The sequence below is a fragment of the Periplaneta americana genome, chromosome 5 (genome assembly GCF_040183065.1).
Source record: "Periplaneta americana isolate PAMFEO1 chromosome 5, P.americana_PAMFEO1_priV1, whole genome shotgun sequence".
Classification (NCBI taxonomy): Eukaryota; Metazoa; Arthropoda; class Insecta; order Blattodea; family Blattidae; genus Periplaneta; species Periplaneta americana.
Genome location: NC_091121.1, coordinates 118,611,987 through 118,627,759, shown reverse-complemented (window position 1 = coordinate 118,627,759; position 15,773 = coordinate 118,611,987). Strand labels below are relative to the sequence as shown.

Sequence of the window (15,773 nt, the reverse complement as noted above, 5' to 3'; positions counted from 1 at the left end):
CGAATTTAGAAACGGTATTAAATAAATCAAACCAATTTGTTAATTTTATTGCCTTTGAAGCTTCTTTCCATTCATTTGATCTCAACAGCTCGTTTTCACCACACCATTTCAAAGCCTTTGCAACTCTGTTGGAAAATAATTGTGCTGCCAAACTAACTTTTTGTCTTTGGGTACCACGGACACTTAAGTGTAACGGAGTTAACGTGTAAGCTAATTTTGTATCAGATGAGGATGCACGTAAAAGTTCATGAATTGGTTCTGATGAAATGTTCAATCCGTTCAAGTTGAAACCAGATCTAGAAAGTGATTCCTGTGTAATTTCAATAAATGTGGAGCGTCTGAAAAAAACAAATATTTCTCGAGTTGAATCATTTGGATTAGGAAAACTGCAATTTAGTTTGGTAGAAATTTTCAAATCACGCCACAATTTTCTGTTACTTCCACCTAAATCGCTAACTGTGGCCACAACTTGAAAACCACTGCTTCTAACTGGCAAATTATGTCTGTTAGGATTTCTTTTGTCATTGTCTGATCATATTTATAGTATACGGACTGCTTCCACCTTGCAAACAAACCACGTGCAAAAACAACCTACACTGCCTTATGAGGTCCAATTATTTGTTCTTCCCTACAGTCAAAAGAAACCTCCTCATTTAAATACATTTCATCAAATGCTAATACTGTTACACGATCTAACTCCGACATATTTGTAGCTCTCGCCTTCATTAATTTTAAGACATCATGAAGTACCCCTTCCTCAAGCGATAATTGTTTTACTGCCCATTTTCTCTGAGTTGACAAATCAGGTAACGGGTAATTTAATTTTGTTCTTAAGTATCGGTATGTTTTTGGACTTAGGTTTCGAAGAGTTATTGCAGTACCGTAATCTTCTACAGACCATATCACCCTACGCTTTTTATTCAGAAGAGCATCAATTTGCCCAATAGTGAAAAATGGTTTCAAAATTTCAACCACTTTAGATTTAACTTCTGTTTGTCTAATGTTTTTCAATGAAATTACATCCTCATGTAATTTTCTTTTGTCTTCATGTTTCCTGTTGGCAGCTGTCAATTCCTTAATCCTCGTTTCTAGAGAGTAATTCTTCTCTTCTAATTCTTGAATTCTTTGTATTAGTATTTGGCATTCCTCTGTGACAGTAGACTCAGTGGCTTCGCGATTTTCCATTGTTACATTAGTGCTGGATGCTCCTGTTGCGCTGAAGTGAAAGAAAGTTAATAGGTACAGTAGCCTACATGCAATCAGGGGCGTATTTAGGCCTCGGCAGACTAAGCAGCTGCCTAGGACGGCAGATTTGAGGGAGCGACTTTTAAGCTATTACTGTTAATTTTTTATATGTTTTTTAAATTTTATTCATAACTCTTTTAAAGAGTACATGAATTTAAGCGCACAATGAAAAGGATATGAATAAAATTGGCAACAATCAGTTCAAATTATGTATTGTAATTAATGTCTAGTTAGGTTTATTAAAGAAAATGTACTCAACGCAATGAGCTGCGATCGCTGCCTGCAGTAAAGATGACGTCACACGCCTCGGCCGCTATCGCAACAGCATGCGCAGTCCCACACCTTTACTATGTTTCCACCATGGATGTAGTGAACGCTTACCTTTATTGTTCGTCAACCTACAGATCTATGCTTGGATAATGCGGTGCGGTTTGGGCATAATTCCGCTAACAGATGAATTCTTGGGGAAACACAAGCTGTATTAGCCTGTATTGTTTAGTTTATGTCTGTTACTAAGCAACATTATCAGGTTGAAATTTCAAATAGGTTTGCTGCTTTAGCAACTTCCGACGAAGGTGAGAAAGAGTTAGATATTAATAGCATGTGGCACAATATCCGAGATAATATCAAAATTGCAGCTGAGCAGAGCATAGGTTATCATGAAACTAAGAAAAAGAAACCACGGTTTGATTAAGATTGTTGCATGGTAGTAGAAAGCAGGAAACAGGCAAAATTGAAATTCTTACAGGATCCAGTTGAGGAGGATAGAGATAATTATTTCAATGAAAGACGGGAAGCAAGTCGTACACTTAGGAATAAAAAGAAAGGTTACTTGAAGGAAAAACTGAATGAGGTGGAAACAAATAGTAAGAATAAAAACATTCGAGATTTATATAAGGGTATAAAGGAATTTAAGAACGGATATCAGCCAAGGGTAAACGTGATCAAGGATGAGAATGGTGACTTGCTTGCAGACTCTCCATCAATCCTAAACAGATGGAAAAACTATTTTGCGCAACTACTAAATGTACATAGGCCAAATAGAAATGATCGGGACGAAATTGAAATACAAACTGCTGAGCCATTTATACCCGAACCCACGCTTTCAGAAGTCAAAATTGCGATAGAAAAATCTGAAAAAGTACAAGTCTCCAGGTATCGATCAAATTCCAGCAGAATTAATACAAGAAGGTGGAAGTGCATTATATAGCGAAATTTATAAACTTGTACTTGCTATTTGGGAAAAGGAAATTGTACCAGAACAATGGAAGGAGTCCATAATTGTACCTATTTTTAAGAAGGGGGACAAAACCAACTGTGGTAACTTTCGAGGAATATCACTTTTGTTGACGTCGTACAAAATTTTGTCCAATATCCTTTTGAGAAGATTAACTCCATACGTAGATGAAATTATTGGGGATCATCAGTGCGGTTTTCGGCGTAATAGATTGATTGATTTATTGATATAGTTCACAAGTACAAAACTACGGACTGGAAGGTCCGGGGTTCGATCCCAGGTGGTGACAGGATTTTTTCTCGTGGCCAAACTTTCAGAACGGCCCCAAGGTTCACTCAGCCTTCTATAAAATTGAGTACCGGGTCTTTCCCGGGGGTAAAAGGCGGTCAGAGCGTGGTGCCGACCACACCACCTCATTCTAGTGCCGAGGTCATGGAAAGCATGGGGCTCTACCTCCATGCCCCCCAAGTGCCTTCATGGCATGTTACGGGGATACCTTTACCTTTTTACAAAACTTAATAATATAACAAAAGATCTATAAACAAATGTATTTCTACATACTAAATATACAATTTCCTAGACTCATTATTTTATCGCAAATCTCAATAATTTATTGGTTCAAACTTGCACTTACGTCTGGTTTTTTTCGGCGTAATAGATCGACTATTGATCAGATTTTTTGTATTCGACAGATAATGGAGAAAAAACGGGAGTATAAGGGTACAGTACAGCAGTTATTCATAGATTTCAAAAAGGCATATGACTCGGTTAAGAGGGAAGTATTATATGATATTCTTATTGAATTTGGTATTCCCAAGAAACTAGTTCGATTAATTAAAATGTGTATTAGTGAAACTTACAGTAGAGTCCGTATAGGCCAGATTCTATCTGATGTTTTTCCAATTCACTGCGGGCTAAAGCAGGGAGATGCATTATCACCGTTACTTTTTAACTTCGCTCTAGAATATGCCATTAGGAAAGTTCAGGATAACAGAGAGGGTTTGGAATTGAACGGGTTACATTAGCTTCTTGTCTATGCGGATGACGTGAATAAGTTAGGAGAAAAATCCTCAAACGATTAGGGAAAATGCGGAAATTCTACTTGAAGCAAGTAAAGAGATAGGTTTAGAAGTAAATCCCGAAAAGACTAAGTATATGATTATGTCTCGTGATTAGAATATTGTACCAAATGGAACTACAAAAGTTGGAGATTTATCCTTCGAAGAGGTGGAAAAATTCAAATATCTTGGAGCAACAGTAACAAATATAAATGACACTCGGGAGGAAATTAAACACAGAATAAATATGGGGAATGCCTGTTATTATTCGGTTGAGATGCTTTTGTCATCTAGTGTGCTGTCAAAATATCTGAAAGTTAGAATTTATAAAACAGTTATATTACCGGTTGTTCTGTATGGCTGTGAAACTTGGACTCTCACTTTGAGAGAGGAACAGAGATTGAGGGTTTTTGAGAATAAGGTTCTTAGGAAAATATTTGGGGCTAAAAGGGATGAAGTTACAGGAGAGTGGAGAAAGTTACACAACGCAGAGCTGCACGCATTATATCTTTCACCTGACATAATTAGGAACATTAAATCCAGACGTTTGAGATGGGCAGGGCATGTAGCACGTATGGGCGAATCCAGATATGCATATGGAGTATTAGTTGGGAGGCCAGAGGGGAAAAGACCTTTGGGAAGGCCGGATGTAGATGGGAGGATAATATTAAAATGGATTTGAGGGAGGTGGAATATGATGACAGAGACTGGATTAATCTTGCTCAGGATAGGGCGGCGGGCTTATGTGAGGGCGGAATGAACCTCCGTGTTCCTTAAAAGCCAGTAAGTAAGTAAGTAAGTAAGTAACTAAGTAAGTAAGTGTTAACAGTGTTGTAAGTTGCTTTCCGATTTAATTGTAGTTTGATATGATGTCACCTCTTGCTCCTAGTTCTGTCCAGAGATCTCGTGAGTGGAGAACTGTATGTACTGTACGCTTCATGAAATACAAAGTTGAAACAGAAGAAATTACGACACATTATTCTCATCGGTACCAACGTCTTGCGCAACAATTGGCTTTCATATCATGTTGCCAATTATATTACTGTGCATATTTTAAACTATAATTTAAGAGGCATTAACAAATATACATTTGCGTCCTCTGCATTGCACATAACAACGCAATCTTTATTATCCCAAAGCTCACAAATTTTGTGGTTTCAAAATATCTTAATTACAATACACTGCTCAAATAGAGCATCATAAATTAACTCTTAAGTAGAGACGCTAATTTTTATGACACTAGTAGTTACGTGGGGCTCCTACAGTACCCTATATTAAAATTGCAAATTAAAATGTCTTAATGATATTTTACAATATTTATATAATAATAACTTCGTTTATATACTCAACAATTAGTTTGTTTCACTTTTGATGAAAAAAAAAAAAACAACAATGTGTTATTTAGTGACCTCGGTTTAGTCATGCACATTTATTCGTTGTTGATTTTAATTTTTCAGACTCTAACGTCTTAATAGTATTTTACAATTACATAAACTGAAACAGATTTCTTTCATGTCATTTTCTTAAGATACAACACATAGGCAGGGCAAAACGAATAACCCGGGCAAAGAGAATAATGCCTATTTCTTTCAACCGCCAACAGGTAGCGCTTCCTGCTATGTTGGGGAAGAATCTCAACCAGATTTTGCTGCTGGAAGTGACTTGTCGTCATTCTAGCTAGTGAGAGAAGGAGTCAGCGTGCGTGTGAAGAAAATTGACTGTTTTCTTGAATTATTTCAAGGTAAGATAAACATAAGTACAACATGCAACGCTGCAGAAACTCATTGTTATGTGATATTAATATATAGGCGATACGATTACTTCTAAAGTGCCGTGCTTATGAAGAAGATTATTGTCGTTTATGTTTGTATAGGGTAAGTTAGAGTCTGTTGGACAGTCAGGCATGTTTGACACTTTGTACTTTGACGTGTTACCTCGCCACTTGTGGGCACCACATTCGGCTAAAAGTCAATGACGGAAGTAGCCACTGGAGACAGAAATCAGCGAAACGACAGCTGGCTCAGATTTAACAAATTCTGCGGTGCCAACTTCTTCAGCGGCTAAAGAAACAGATAATGCTCACTCAGAATCAACCACCTCCGTGATGTCGGCATCTTCAGAGATTGAAGAAATATTCAATACATCAATTACACTCAGATTTTCAGTTCCGGTTACACCAAAACCCTCAACATCGTCAGCAGGAGAACCCAAGTCAGTTCTTTTGATTTAGACCATTGCCAAAAGTGGATGCTCGAAAGATACGAGGTAAACGAAGAAAATGTCAGCGCTCTGAAACTCTTACATCTACTGTATACCGATTAAAAAGGTTGAAAGAGAAGTTGGCCTAACTTATGGGCAGGAGCAAAAGCAGAAAAAATCCAAGTCTTCAGTGCCAGTGAAACGTCGACTTGTTCAAATTTGTATTTTGTACTAATCTAACGTGCTGTAAAGGGCTGTAATAACATTTCTTATCATCTAATATGACTCATTAACATCGTGCTTATGTGTTGATTTAATTTTATTATCAGTGACTAAAAATTAAATAGAAATGTGAAAATGTTATAGGGATATCACTTTGCCCGGGTACCTGGACAAAGCGAATAATTAACTAGCCTATATTTTCTTTCTCAAATCATATCACTGTCCGTAGGTACGGGAAACGAATTTCTGGTTTTTTTTTTTTTTTTTTTTTTTTTTTTTTTTTTTTTTTTTTTTTTTTTTTTTTTTTTAAGATATGTGGACAAGATGTGTCACAACCATTGTCATGAAGCTTTTAGTTCGGTAGCACCAAAATATAGCCTGTGGCATTGTTTATTCTTAGCTTATCCGCTTTGCCCGGATTTCCCCTACCAACACTAATACATAGAAAAAAAGTTCAGAGAAATGTCCTACGAAATGGTTTTTAAAGAGTAGGCCTACATTTGGTCAATTTTAGGACAGGTTTAGAACATTAAAGATAAATATTAACATTACTTTCAAGGCAAATACAAATTTTTACTATTGAATGAAGTCATTATTATGAACACAAAAATGTACATTGCCTTGGGCATTTAAACACTGAGTTGGACATTTACGTATCTCTAATTTCAGTCCCTGTTTTTAATGAAACATCGTTGACACACTGTTTCCATGTGCGAGAGGCATGTTTCTTTTACGCTCATTACAAGAAAGTTTTGTTCTAGTGTCTTTATTTTGGGTCAAAGCACCCGACGAGAGTCACCTTTCGAAGATGTTGCTCTTGGAGGGTCCTCTATTCTAGGCAGTCTCACGGAGTTGTCTTGGTATTGTTGAGATAGATGCTCGTTTGGCAATTTGTGGTTTTGACAAATCGGCACTAACTTACCGAAGATATATATAATCGTCTACTTGCGGCATTATTGATAGTGTATATATTGTGCATTAATGGCACCAACATCAAGAATGCGGAAGAAGAGGACTAATGGCCAGAATCTGCACTTCTTGATGTAGGTAGGTCCCGCACATGTTATCAAGCGTATCTACTCCACCTTTCGTCTCGTTATACATAATTATATTATGTTATTATTTCCAGGTTCCTTGGATCCCTTGTAAGTATACCAATTTTCAGTGGCGTGCAGTCAACCCCATCAACCCCAGCACTGCTGGGGTAAGTAATTTCTATACACCGTTGTTTTACTATGCTATATTCATTGTTGCATAAATCTAGTTTGAATTTCCCACGCGCGAATCCACTATGATGTGCTGTCAGATGAGAGCTCGCCAGACCCAGCAATACTGAATTTGCTGAGTTAGCGCATGCGCTCTCTATATTTCGGGTGTGCTTTGCGGGGAAGAGAGTGAGAGGGGGTTAGTCGTGTATAATGTAAGAAATCCTGCAAGCTGGCGTTTGGTGACGTCAGAATTCTTAGCCAGTGAGAGCTCACTGTTCTTAGCGCGTGGAGCAACGAGCTAGAGTTTCTCTAGCTCGTTGGCGTGGAGCCATAGAGGTATAAATGGTGAATTGATCAGATCAGGATAGCCAATAGTGTAGCCGGAAGGTTTTAAAAATACTGATGATAATATTATTGAACATATTTTACTCGTATGAAGTTGGAAGTTACCTTTTAGCTGGAATGTAAACTTGTTAATAAACAGTAGGCCTACATAGTTAATTTATTTAATATGTTTTATAATGTAGTTATTTCTGGACTGACTTTTATTGCATTTAGTTTGTTAACTTGGTAAGCGTGGCCAACTACAATTTGAATTTGTGTTTACGCTTACAGTAGAATTTACACATGTCGCGAAGTAGTTAAAGGTAGTTAATGCAGTTCGCTTTGTGGCATTGTCATTGAAATATTCTAGTTGTTGCATTAATTTTATTAAGAACATTTGTAATTTATATGAAAAATGAGTATATTGGAGTGCATAATTGAGAACCTACATGAGCGACCGTTTTCAACGAGGCCTTTTCAAGAAAAGAAGAGTATTATACAGGAAGGTAGGCCAACCCCTGAGTTGCCAAATTTGGTATATAAATCTAAAAATTGTACCAGACATTTTACAGTTTCTTCTTATGAGAAATATTTATGGCTAGCTGGAAGCAGAAAATATAACTCTCTATTTTGTTGGAATTGTCTGTTATTTGGCCAAGATAGAAATACCAGCTGGACAAAATCAGGTTACATTAACTTAGGGAGCTTCACAAAAGCAGCAGTTTCTCATGAGCAATCTGTTGGGCACATTAAAGCATCCTATTTAATTGCCTCTTTTGGAAGAGTTCGGGTTGACATGCAACTAAGTGACCAGCTTAAAAATGAAATAACTTCCCATGATAAGAAAGTTGAGCAAACCAGGGAACTCGTTAAGAGATTTATTCATGCTGTGTGTTTTCTAAGCAAGCAAGAACTTGCATTCAGAGGCCATGATGAATCCAGTACTTCCATTAATAGGGGTAACTATGTTGAACTTCTGAAATATACTGCAGAATACGATCCCCTCTTGAAAGCACACTTAGAAACCTCTACAGTATTCAAAGGCGTGTCTAATAGAATACAAAATGATCTAATAGAAGCAGTAGTCAAATCTTTATTAGAAGAAATAAAATTAGAAATAAAATTAGCCAATTATGTTGCAGTTTTAGTTGGCGAAATAACAGATGTCTCTAATACTGCACAATTTTCCATTGTACTCCGGTACATACATAATGGCCAAACAAAAGAAAGGTTTATTGGCTTTCAAGATGTAAGTCAAAATCGCACAGATCCAGAGATTGCTGAGCTAATAAGACAATACTTGGAATTTGACAGCAATAACAAACTAATCGCACAGTCTTATGATGGAGAGGCCTCAATGGCAGGTCGTATAAACGGGGTACAAGCACTTATTAAACAGACACATTCACAGGCGTTAGTTGTACATTGTTATGCGCACTGTCTAAATTTGGTACTATCAAACACAGTCAATAACATAAAAGAATGCAAACATTTTTTTAGTACTCTGAGTGGCATTGCTGCCTTCTTCTCCCGGTCATCCAAGAGAACCAAGTTCCTAGATGCGTTTCTACAGAGGAGGCTACCTAGTGTTGCACCAACTCGATGGAATTATACAAAAAGATTGGTAAAAACAGTCTATGTCCATAGAAATGACTTATATAAGGTGTTTGATGCAATGCTAAACAATTCAAGTGAAATTGAGAAAGATATTTTGGCACCTGTAAAGGGTTACTTTCTAAATTTGAGAGACTTCACTTTCTGTTTACTGCTGAGAACTTTTGACAAAATATTTGCATATACTAGTGTTCTATATAGCATTCTTCAAAGCAAATCTTTTGACATTGCCTTCTGTAGGAAGAAAGTAGATGAAACTCGCAGAAACATATCAGCCATGAGAAATGAATTTGAAACTGTTTTTGCAGAAACAGCAGATGAAGTCGGAGAACCATGCAAAAGAAATGTGAATTACAAACAAATATATTATGAAATATTTGACAATGTTCACAGCCATCTAGAAAGTCGATTCCAAGACTATGGCAGCTTAGGCTTTTTAGGACTAATATCAAGTGAGAATGGAAAATATGACATTTATCAAAAGCAGTTCCCACAGATTGAATTCTCTAACTTACTTAGTGCCTATGGTAACCATTTTGAGGAAGTCAGGTTGCGAAATGAGCTAACTGTGTTCTATGCTGCTGATGATTTTAAAGAAAAAAACTCATTTGAGTTATTACAAATAATGTCAGACAAATCCATTTCGACATGTTTTCCACAGCTTTCAAAGTTAATTTCACTAATATGTACAATACCAGTATCTACAGCTTTAGTCGAGAGGTCTTTCTCAGCATTAAAACGAATTAAAACATATTCAAGAAACAGGACTGGCGAAAAAAGACTATCAAATCTGGCGTTACTGTCAATTGAAGCAGATCTTCTTGAATAAATCAGGCAAAAGGACACATTCTTCGAAAGGACTGTAGGTTTCTTTGCTGTGCAGGACAGGAGAATGGAGTTCACCATTAAGTAACAAAACAGCACTTTCATTCCTGGCGTACGGTTATCCCATAACATACCTGCATTATGTAAGTATTTTAAATATTTATATTAATATATTTAAGATGATTAATATTGGACTTATTCACTATTATGCCAAACAAATTTATGTTTTTTTTTTTTTTTAATTTGCTGGGGTATCGATGAATGTCACCGCACGCCACTGCCAATTTTGATATCATGATGCAATGTGGACAGCAGAAGAAAATGTTTCTTCTTCTTTGGGATGTGTGACGCAAGTATCGTGTTTGGTCGAAATCCAAAGAGAGAATTCCTTTCTTTTCGATTTTCTATGTTTAGAAAAGCTCGAGGAAGCTCTCTCTTGCTTCACGCAGAGTGTCCGTTTCAGTAGCTCTTCTGCCAAGGGTATGCTGGAAAACCAATCATCAGCTGTGACGTTGCGATCGGTTTTTTCAATTGACTTTGCCAGAAGAAGAACAGTGTCATATGGAATGGTTGACTGATGGTTGTGTTCGTCAGGTTTACGTCCAATATACACTTCCATCTTCTTCATATAAATGGTTTTGGCACCAGTTAGGGTGAAAACTATAATACCATACTTTGCAGACTTGCTGGCTAGATTCTGGCGAAATGAACAATGTCCGCTAAAATGAACAAGCTGCTCATTTATTGCAATGTATGCCCCGACTGTATAATAACATTACAGTTGGCTACGAAAATCTCAAACACTTCTCTAAATGCAGTGAACTTATATATTTAAGCTCTTTTGTGGTTAGTCATATTTGTTGTCAAAAACGAACACATCTCAGTAGAAATAGACATCTTTTCAAGCTCATAGTTTTATAAAATAGTTCTATTCCGAAACCATTATGATTCCATAAATCCTTGAGCTTTTGAAGCCCTGCTCTGAGGCACTCTGCTACAATTAGAAGACCGATGAAGACTCGTAATTGGTAATGATGGATTGACATCACGATTACGGTTGAAAGAGCTAGATATACTTTATATATATATATATATATATATATATATATATATATATATATATATATATATAAAGTATTCAAAAGTATGGAATATTAATCATAATTTAACTTTGATTTCACAAAAACAAGTTTTATACAAAAACTGTTGGATATAAACCATACAATATGAAACTGCTTTTCGAAAAAAGTTAGTTATTCAGGTATACAAGGTGTGACAGTAAATTATATTTTTAATGACACCCTACATTAAAATTTACATATTTCGAATCTCCATCAAATTTTACTATGAATGTGTAGATATTTTTGCTCATTCACTCGTCTTATGTAGTTTAACTATTTATTGAACTTATTTCGCGCACTTCAAACTTGAGACAAATAAATATGTAAAATCATGTTGAGTAGGCCATAAAACTAAACAAGATACTATTACTAACTAAACTTTACGACAGATGTTCAAAATTAGAACCATTCACAGCTACACAATGTCCTAGTCTATCACGAAAACAATCCTTGTCTTTCTCACAGTTACATTACTGATCTCTTCCATCTCATTATCAATTCTTTTAAAGTCATCAGTATTTCTTTGTTTCTCTTATACACTCTGAAAATATGACGTGCCTAATAAATTACAAAAGTTGATTTGTCCTTTCAATTAGGGTTTCACAGAACTCACTTCTCTTGTCAAAATGGTGTTCACTTAGTTATTGCAAAAGCTGAATTTTATACGGATGCCATTTCTGTGATCTCAACAAATTCCACACAGATGCGTGACTCACACTGTATTCACGTCCAATTTCTCTAATAGATTTATGCGGATCTTCTTCAGTGAATAACAACATACCGGGGGCATTTTCTCCGCTTTTAACATTCTGTGGTCTTCCATATTTTGGTTCGTTTTTTACGCTTGCAGTTTCATTGAACTTTTTCACTATTTTCGAAACTGTTGTTTGCGTTATGTTTCTATTCAGTTGTACTTCGTTGAACAAATCACATACCACATTGACTCCTCCCTCCGTCTCCATAACCAACCATCACCAGGACTTTATTTCTTTTCCGTTCATTGAGGATAGCCATGTTGAAAGATTTTCAGCTCAAGAATGAAAACTGTTCATTGTTGATAAATGTTAGTGTTTTTTTTTAATTTCATGGCCTACTCTACATGACTGTACATGATCATAGATACGGGATGGAACAGATCAGTCATGTAACTGTCAGAAAGACAATGAACTGTTTTCGTGATAGACTGGAACATTTTTTGGCTGTGAATGGTTCTCATTTTGAGCATCTGGGGTAAAGTTTGGTTACTAATAGTATTTTGTTTAGTTTTATGGCCTATTCAACATGATTTTACATACTTATTTGTCTCAAATTTGAAGTCCACAAAACAAGTTTAAGAAATAAATAAAAAAACATGAAACAGGTGAATGAGCAAAAATTTCTACACGTTCATACGTAAAATTTAATGAAGATTCGGACTATGTAAATTTTAATGTAGGACGCCATTAAAAATTAAGTTTACTGTCACTCTATATGCCTGAGTAATTAATTTTTGTCGAATACTTATTTCACATTGTATGGTTTATCTTCAATAGCTTTTGTATAAAACTTTTTTTTTTGTAAAATTAAAATTTAAGAAGTAGCCTATGAGTAATATTCTATACTTTTTGCACACTCTGTGCAGACCTATTTGTTTGTGTTGGTTACAATAACCCTAATGATGTGTCATTTATAAATATATTATTTGCTTCTCTAGCAACATCAACAGGTCCAGGTACGAACCATAATATTCATGCTCCTTGTTCTGACATTTCTTGATCCAGGCTCCTCTGTACACCAACGTGTGGTTTTATCTTTACCGACAATAATATTCTCAACATTACTCGGAGCCTGATTTTGATCACAATCTTTATCTCTATCGCTTACATCCGTTTCTGTAGTATGTTCCGACTAAAACTTCGTCACGATCGAATTCTCCACCTTCATCATCATCATTATCATCATCATCATCATCACTTGTCTCTACTACGTTTCATAAGCTTTTTAATATGTGCTGCTTCTTCTTCAACACTACATATTTTATTATTAACCATTTAACTGACTTTATCAACAATAATAGACGAAAGAACTGCAAAGTACTAGCCAAAAACAAGATAGGTATGATATTATAATACTGTTTTTAAGTTGGTTATTTACGACGCTGTATCAACTACGAGGTTATTTAGCGTCGATGAGATTGGTGATAGCGAGATGGTATATTTGGCGAGATGAGGCCGAGGATTCGCCATAGACTACCTGGCATTCACCTTACAGTTGGGGAAAACCTCGGAGAAAACCCAACCAGGTAATCAGCCCAAGCGGGGATCGAACCCGTGCCCGAATGCAACTTCAGATCGGCAGGCAAGCGCCTTAACCGACAGAGCCACGCCGGTGGCTCCATAATACTGTTACGTTAGTGGTAGCGTAGAGCCTATAAATCTCCAACGTCTTCGAGACAATCTACAATGCAAACTAACAGCCCACCAACAGAAAAAAACACTTTATAATAATTCCAAAAGCAATCTCTTAGAAGATACTGAAGAGCTGAGCAGTGTAGCCAACACAAAAATAGTCATATATCAACATTCATAACCTTGGGGTCTAATAGAACCCCATGCGACTACTTACGGGTTAAATTAAATTTATACAAATTCCCATAATACATATTTTCTTACCTCGTATTTGCGTTTACTATTGCATTACATTGCTTTATACAAACATCAATACCTATTTAAAATTGTTAGTCCTTTGTAACTTTCTTCTGTGTTACTTGAGAACATATCACTCATTTGAAAATATTTTCTGTTCAGTATATTTCGAATTAAAGCAGATGGTTACAACTACGAAGACAACCCTCGTTTGTGGCTCAAATGTTAACGCGCGTCCGAACGTACCTTAACGAAATATTTCAACGAAGATGGATTGGTAAAGAAGAACCAATGCAATGGCCAGCACGTTCGCCAGATTTTACTCCCTGTGATTTTTTTTATTTTTATTTTTAGCTGTGAATGTGCTGAAAGACCGTGTATATACAACCAAGTCACGTAATGTTGACGATCTGCGAGAGCGAATAATGGATGTAAATGCAGCATTTCCAAAAGAAATGTTCATCCAAGCTCTGCATACCGCATGGGAAAGGTTCCTTACATGTCTTGAACACGATGGTGAACAAGTGGAGAAACTTTGAAGTTATACATGTAAGTATGAATCACTATCCATGTAAGTGTTAACATGTTTAAAAAGCACGCTGTATAGCATAGGTTACATGAATCACCTCTGTTATTCAAGATATAAACCTACGGCGACAATGAAGGAATATTTAATAATAAAACAAAAGACTGTATGAAGTAAGAGGACAGACGTGTATAGAATAAAATGTAAAGCGATATCCGAAACACATTCTTAAACAGAGGGAAAACGGAAGGAATGTGAAAGTACTTCCGAAAAAATATCAGGCGATAGGAATCGCAATGAACTCGAGAGTCCAATGTTTTAAAAAGAATAAGACTAAATTGTAATGACGAAGATGATCTGAGCTCAGTCAACTAACGGACCATGTCGTGATATGTAACAGGATTTTTTTTAATTTGGGTATCTAGTAATTCTCACCCTAGCATTGCCTCCTTCGCACCAAATCACCATTTCATAATAATAATAATAATAATAATAATAATAATAATAATAATAATAATAATTATTATTATTATTATTATTATTATTATTATTATTATTATTATTATTATTATTATTATTATTATTGTTATTATTATTTAATATTGCTGTCATATATGCACTGGAGGGGGAAAGGAACTGGCCACCCTACCCCATTATCTCCTGGCCTAGTTGCCTCATAAGTAGTGCCTTGTTGATATCACTTGTGAGGTTCAGATCTGCCTTCGGACAGTTGACTAAACAACAACAAATAATACGGAACTAACCTACTAAGTAGGTCACATATGGTTTCTTAAACTCAACTTCATATTAGTAGAACTGGTATTGGTGACTACTAAGGCGCAACGGTATCATTCCTACGCGTAGTCCAAGTACAGTATGCTTTTTGTGCACCGTTATGGAATGAGTTGCGAGCCGATAGTGCTGCCCAGCTAGCTAGCTCCATTATTCTCCGAAACGCATATACAGTACCTCACCTGCCATCAAGTCCGAATGCAATATTTCTGGTAACCTGCTGCAGAGATCCACCCAAGTCGTCAATTATTCCCAACGACGGATAACGGGAGATTGTGTTCCTCTCTGCAGATCTATGACATTACATATACTCACACAGGCCTCCGAAGAAATGAAGAAAAATCCACAAGCAAAAAGCACTGTGAATGTTGTAAGTATCACTGCAGGATGATTGTTGGATTTCGCCATGATGCCAAGTGTTGCTACTTCCGCTCCAGGAATTGGATTTATATAGATTTTTCTGTGAATGGTTGTTGTTCCTTTGTTTATATTTGTAACGAAATAATTCAGATGTCAATTATGATAACTATGTCTCTTATAGATGAGGATCTGCTCTATGCCAAACATTTATGTTAATTGAAGGTTAGGAAAAAAACACTAGCAGGAAATATGTAACAATTTGTCGTTTAAGTTCCTTTGTCCTCTTAGATTTGTTTAGAAACAAAAGCGGTGATTACTGAACTGCAGGAATTTCGATGTGGTTAACACCAGTCACAAAGACTGAAATTATTCTCAGGAACAGTATTCACAATGTGTTGTTTCCAACGAAATCAGTGAA

General features: G+C 36.2%; 1 protein-coding gene across 1 annotated transcript in view; it reads right to left on the bottom strand.

Moving 5' to 3' along the window:
- Positions 1 to 15,394, bottom strand: part of LOC138700535 (uncharacterized) — a 52,830-nt gene extending 37,436 nt beyond the window's left edge. Inside the window, exon 1 of the mRNA XM_069827129.1 lies at positions 15,311 to 15,394. The gene's annotated coding sequence lies outside the window, so the exon portion shown is untranslated. The remainder of the gene's footprint in view (positions 1 to 15,310) is intronic.
- Between the last annotated feature and the right edge of the window lie 379 nt (positions 15,395 to 15,773).